Source organism: Accipiter gentilis, chromosome 3 (genome assembly GCF_929443795.1).
Source record: "Accipiter gentilis chromosome 3, bAccGen1.1, whole genome shotgun sequence".
In the NCBI taxonomy this organism is placed as follows: Eukaryota; Metazoa; Chordata; class Aves; order Accipitriformes; family Accipitridae; genus Astur; species Astur gentilis.
This window is the reverse complement of record NC_064882.1, coordinates 39,686,179-39,692,439: the sequence shown is the minus strand read 5'-3', so window position 1 is coordinate 39,692,439 and position 6,261 is coordinate 39,686,179.

Here is a 6,261-nt window from a genome sequence, read left to right as displayed (position 1 = left end):
TGGAGAAGGGGAAATTGCATCTTAAACCCCTTCCTGTGCCCTCAAAGCTCCCTTTTTGGATGAGCTTTCAGAGCCCAGCTGGGAGCTGAGGCAGGCTGCTTTTCTCTCAATTGTTTTAGCAACTGGGCGAGTTGGAAATACTCTTCCAACAGGAAAAGTCTGATGCCACTTCAGGGCAAAGAAGTACAAATAGGTTAATGTATAAACTCCTGACCTGCCGTGGCTTGTCTCTGTTGAGATTAAACGCTTTTGCTAGTTGGTTCACAGAGAATAAAAACCAGTGTCATGGCTGATCAAAAGCAATGTCCTAGGCTAGCAGAGGGGCCTCTTCTTGTCAGTTCGGTTACTCCTCCATGGGTGGTGAACCTTGTGTCCCCAAATAAACCAGACACTGCTCTCCACCCTCAAACCTTGGCTGGCTCCTTACGGGGCAGAGGCAGCAGCGGTGGCGTTTCTCCCGAGAACACAGCATCCTGCTCAAACACGCCAGCAGTTCGTATCAGCGCTCACGTGTTGCCTATCCTGGAGAGGACGGCTGTTGTCCACGGCTGCCTGGAACCACACCTCTGGCCAAGCTGGGCAAGTAAAGGAAGTGCTATTAGAGATTTCATCTGCTGAGGGAAGACTTGGTTTTCTGAGCTACCCAGGCATTACAAACCTGAGGGCCACCACAGGACCGTGCATCAATTGGCTGCAAGTCACCTGGGTGTTAGATAGCCAAGTGACCTGTCTGTTTACAAGGAGAGCTACTTATTTAATTAGAAACACCAAGCATGAAAAAAATCTCTCAAACAGCAGCCCTCTTTACAATATCAAGCATCAGCTGCCATCACCTCCGCTTTTGTTAACTGGGATGCAACAGTAAGTGCTGTGGAGGTGACAATCCCCAGGTGAGGTCCCACCTACAGCGAGGATAGTAAAAAGGAGAGGTACACATAAGCTGAGGGTAGATGGACATATCCATCAGCCTGAAAATGTTAACAGTCACTGGTTGAACCTCTAAGGTCAGAAAGTCCCTATTAACTGCCAGCAGATAAAAACAGAAAAGTCACTTTATTGTTGTATCCTTAGGCTCTTCCTATGATTATCCACCACTCCACTGTTACTGCTAGGGTCCTAGGCTTAACAGACACTTCTTCTAGTGCCAAATGACTGTCACACTCCAAGCCAAGCAAGCTACTGCAAAACTATCTTGTTACACCAGTGGAAACTATGGTCCTCGATGTACTGCATATCCAGCTATTTAAGACGACTGCGGTCCTTTGGCTGTGTGTTCCTGATTTGCACCCTATTACTGAGCTAGTACCTGGGGGGCTGGGCTGCAGCTAGGCTGCACCTATTGCCTGGGAATGAATATTCAGAATATTTGAAAGATATTAAAACTGCAGGCTGGCTTCTGACAGGTACTTTTCTTGGAAAACAACCTTTCTTCAAGCAATGCAGCTTGCAAGTCATACCAAAACCGAGCTGCATATAGAAGAGGTACCAGCCAGCAGGTACCACTTCCTCCTTTGCAGATGAAAAAAAAAAAGCACTGAAGATCCCTAACACCCATGGGATGCGCTACCCCATGGGCTGGGTTGGGAAGCAACCGGGAACCCAGAATGCCCTTTCAGATGCAAGGTTCTTCCAAGTCCCTGGTATATAAATTGACTCTCATAAAACAGCACGGGAGCTCGGGCTTTAGGAAAACAAGTCCAACAGCCAGCCAACAGTCTGCAAGTCAGCAATGTAAATGCAGCTTCTCTTCTGAAGGCTCTACAGCAGCTTACCTGCAAAACCATTACGAGCATATGCAGTGGATGAGCCACCCAAAGAGGAGGACCTCTGCTACAGAATTATGACCAGACGACTCAACAGCTCTAGGTAGATGTTGAACTCCATGAGCAGGAAGGAGACCACCACAAGTTTCCTTCATTTCAGGTAAAGGAGAGAAGTTCTGCCATACTGTTGCTGTTCCTGAACGATACTGAAACCAGCTCTGTGCCCAAGAGGAGGACCAAGACACTTCTACACAGGTGAGAAAGAAGAAAAGCAAGCAAGGCAAAGCCGTCAGCGCTCCTGAAGAAACGTCCATTCAGAGCACAAAAATGTGCGTGTTAAAACCTGTACCTGACCAAACGGCCACATGGTGGCACCACAGCTTTGGGGAGCGATGACACATCACTACACTTCAGAGTCAAGACTAAAACCCTCTTCACCAAAAAAAGCTAGTGCTGCTCTTGTCAAACTGCACCAACAGAAACCTCCATCATCAGTATTATGTAGATGGAGTAACAAAACCCACAAAAGGGAACTGAAGGAACTTAAGTAATAAAAAGTTATTACAGTCACTTTGAAACAAATAACTCAAAAACTCTTTATAAAAATGTGCTTTGTCTGGCCTTGGATTTAGAAGGAATAATAATTAAAAAAAGTAGAGTTAACCAAAGTAAAGGTGTGGTACTGCAGCAGAGATCTGATGGTTTATCCAGCCAAAGGCATGATAATATATGAACTGAGTCCAGAAGTTTATTTTCTCACAAGCAGCACTGACCATCTAATTCTTAATTAGTCCCCATGAGTTAAGAAGAGGGTCTTACAGTGTTAAGGATCCAGGTCAAACCCATCTAATGCTTCAGGCAGGAAAATTACACAAATTGCTCAGCTCCCTTAGAGCAGAATACACAGTAGAAAAGCATGATTTATGAAATAAAGGTAAAAAGGAGTAAGTGTGGTTATCTGAAATGCAACTTTCTAGGATCAAACACAGCTGGGACACCAAGAGCATCACCAAGTCATGAAGGTCACTCATCAGCAACCAGAGAACCTGTAACACACCGCCTGTATTTTTGTAGGTCCTGTGGGGATTTAAACCCCTGAAGATCCAAGCTGAAGATGTCAGGTTTTCTAGCAGCAACTCCCAGGGAATGCCCACAACCTGCCTCCTTCATGAAAAACCAGCATGAATAAAAGGATGGGGCCTTTCTACAGCGCTCCAGCTCTACTGTCCTACATGAAGAAACAGCCAATAATAAAATAATTTTTACTAAAAGATGAAGAGGAAAAATAAGAGAGACTGTGGACTTTAATGACACCAAATGATGGATCAGACACTAGAACCAAACATACATGCTACTGAGGGTTTGAATCCACAACTCAGAGAAATGGATTGTTTTCTGTTGTTCATGAAATTTCTACGTGAAAGGAGTAAGTGTATTTTAATACTGTGCTACTCAAGAACTACGTTCTGAGAGCCAGATGAAGGAATCTCCAAGTTCCTCGGAATAAGGTCTACTGCCATGCAAGTACCTTGAAACATGGCAGGTTCTGAAAGGAAAAGTTACCTCATCTACTTTAGAACAATTGGGTTTTTGCTTCTTGCCTTATTTTTCCTTTCCTGCTCTCAGCACCCATATATATATGCACACCTGCACACCTGCATGCACAGGGGCAGTGAGAAGAGCGACATGTGAGATGTTTTAGGTTCTGTCTAAAGGCATTAGGAATACAGGACAGCTTTAGGACGGTATCTAACACTAGTTTGTGTGAGTCTTAAAAGAGGTCAATGTTTGGTTAATCATTAGTCACGGGAGTTAGTATTAGAGCAGCACCCTGAACATTTAAAAAAAAACCCATGTGTGTATGTGCTTGTACCAGCTAAGCCCGACCAAAATGTCCAGTGACACAGAGATCGCTAAAAATAGGTGGGCCTGTTTCTGCATAGGCCATTCTCAGAAGACATGCAAACTAGCACATACTTACTCATATAAAATGTATCAGTGAGTCACTCATTTGGGCACCAGGAAATCTCTCTGACAGAGCAAGTGCCCTATGAAATAACAAACAAAATGTGTGTCTCAACCTATTCTCAAAGTTTTGTCCCCAGCATTCTACCAGAGCAGTTGACCTGGAACAGAATTCCCTTCCCAGCTATTTGATAAGGTCGATCCAACACAGGAAAAAAAACCCCTCAGACTATGTCTGGCACTGCACCAGCACAGGCAAGTGTAACAGAACCATGTCACACGGCTGTACATAAAAAAATTGGAAGGAGGCCAGCCACACACATCCATGTAACTCAACATTGTAAGATAAGCCTTAATGTTTATCACAGGATAAACTAGACCACAGAAACGATATCTCAGAGCATAAAAATAGTTTCTAAAACAAACCAACCCACAAAAAGAACCAAACCCCAACACCAACCCCAAACCAAAAAACACCCACCTTCCACAGCACTATAAAATTGAGAGAAACCACCATTGCTATAAATTCAGCTAAAGGCAGCATTAAAAAACCCAACCAAACAAACAAAAAAACCAAAACCAAACAGGGTTTATTCCACACTTTCATACGATGTGGGCCATCCACAGAACCCATGCTTGGCATACCTTCCTCGTACCATCAGGTCTAGACTGTGACTTGAGTGCTTCAAGTATATGCATGCCCACACATTGTGGAGACACATCACACAAGGTTAATCACCTTTCAGCAAATCCACCCAGAAAGCAAGCGCAGGTATTTTGGTAAGCCTCCTACTCACAAATATCTTAACCAGCAAAACTAGCACATGTCAACTTTGAAATGTCAACTTTGAAATGCATCTACAGAAGCAATGTGACATGAATCTAAAATGGATACACGTTATCATGCAATTTGGCTGTTTGGTCTCAAGCTAGTGGTACTCATTACCAATTCAACTGTTAGTACACAACACAACTTGGTTATTAAAAAGAGTATCAGTCCATTTCCTTAGAAAATCTAAATTTTTATTATACATACTGTATTACACTGAAAATACGTACCCAAAGACAGAATATTTTGAATTTACAACTGTACAAAAAACAATAGAAAACATACGGGCTATGCTATAGATGAAACATTTTACAAAATGACAGTTCTTGTTAAAGGCACCAGATTCCCAGAGGGCTCTGGCTTAACATTTTTTAGTCTTTTTTTTCCCAGTCAGATCTTACTATGAAAATGTGATTCACTCTTGAACTGTGTAATGTCAAAGTCTCAAGCTTCTTTCATCTAGACAAGTGGTCTGCACTTTGACACAACTTAGTGAGAGAAGTGACCAATTTCACATGGAGATGTCAAGTAACTACCAAAGGCTCCTCCCCATTGCATCCAGCATCCTACGGTATTAACTGAAAGATTAAATGGCAAAGCCACCAGTGAAAATCAAGTTAACCCACAACATACTGGCCCAATACTGGAGTGTTAACCATAGCAACCCTAGACTGTTTTGTAGAGATAACTACAGAGCACTTGAGTAGGAAAAAAAATGTTCTGTCAAAAAGGAAGATGGAATCTACAATCCGAACTCTTGCTCAGCATCCTCCTTGGGCTCACCTGCTTCATTACACTCATTTCACTCTTTCTGGTCCTCATGGCACTCATGACAGAAAATGGAGCCTAAAGAAACACAGCACTTTGCTGTAGGGCAAATTGTTAAAGAAGCCTGGGTATGCACGTATGTGTTCTTTCTCCCCCCTAAGAATAAAAAGTTTGGACAGGACAGGGAAAACACAAGCTACTTTCATTACTTCTTTCTCCAGTATTCTATACTCTAAAAATGAAGAAAAGCTAATTCGCATCACGCCTAGGCTTGCACAGACAGGTGCTTCTGTACAAGCAAGGGCAAGAGAAGCTGGGACAGCTGAGGTGCCATAACACACTTTGGAAGTTTGGGCCTGCCATTTCCTAAAACTTCATGCTTGGATAAAGGGAAAGAGGAAAGGACACAAACAAAGCTTTAAGAAAACTCTGAACTACTTCTCTGGTCAATCTGTCAGTACATCTGCAAGTCATTCTAGAGTCAACAAATGTTTTTGTTTAATCTTACAGCACACATTGAGCCTCACTGAATAGAATCCAGCTAGCATCCAAGTGACTGAATATTCAAGACAAAAAATATCAAGTTCCAAGGCCAGCTTTTGTTCTGTATGCAACAATTCCATTATATTGGAATTTAAATGTTGAAGTTGCCCTTTCTGAATTGTCTGGCATTGTCCCTACTTTCAGTCCACTGACTTGATTTCGTTCTCTGAAGGAGAGAGCTCAATGTAGTTTTTACTTCTTACCCTATCATTTTAACAATGTTGCAAAAACTTCCCTTTCTTTAGGCATCTTAAAAGCTTTCTAGATTCACAGATCAAGTTGAAGTAATGCTCTGGTATTGAGGGTCATAAAGTCACTTTAAAAAATAAATTATTTTTGCAGTGTTAAATTGTCTCATCCTAATGACTTAAGAGAATTAAAAATATACTCTGC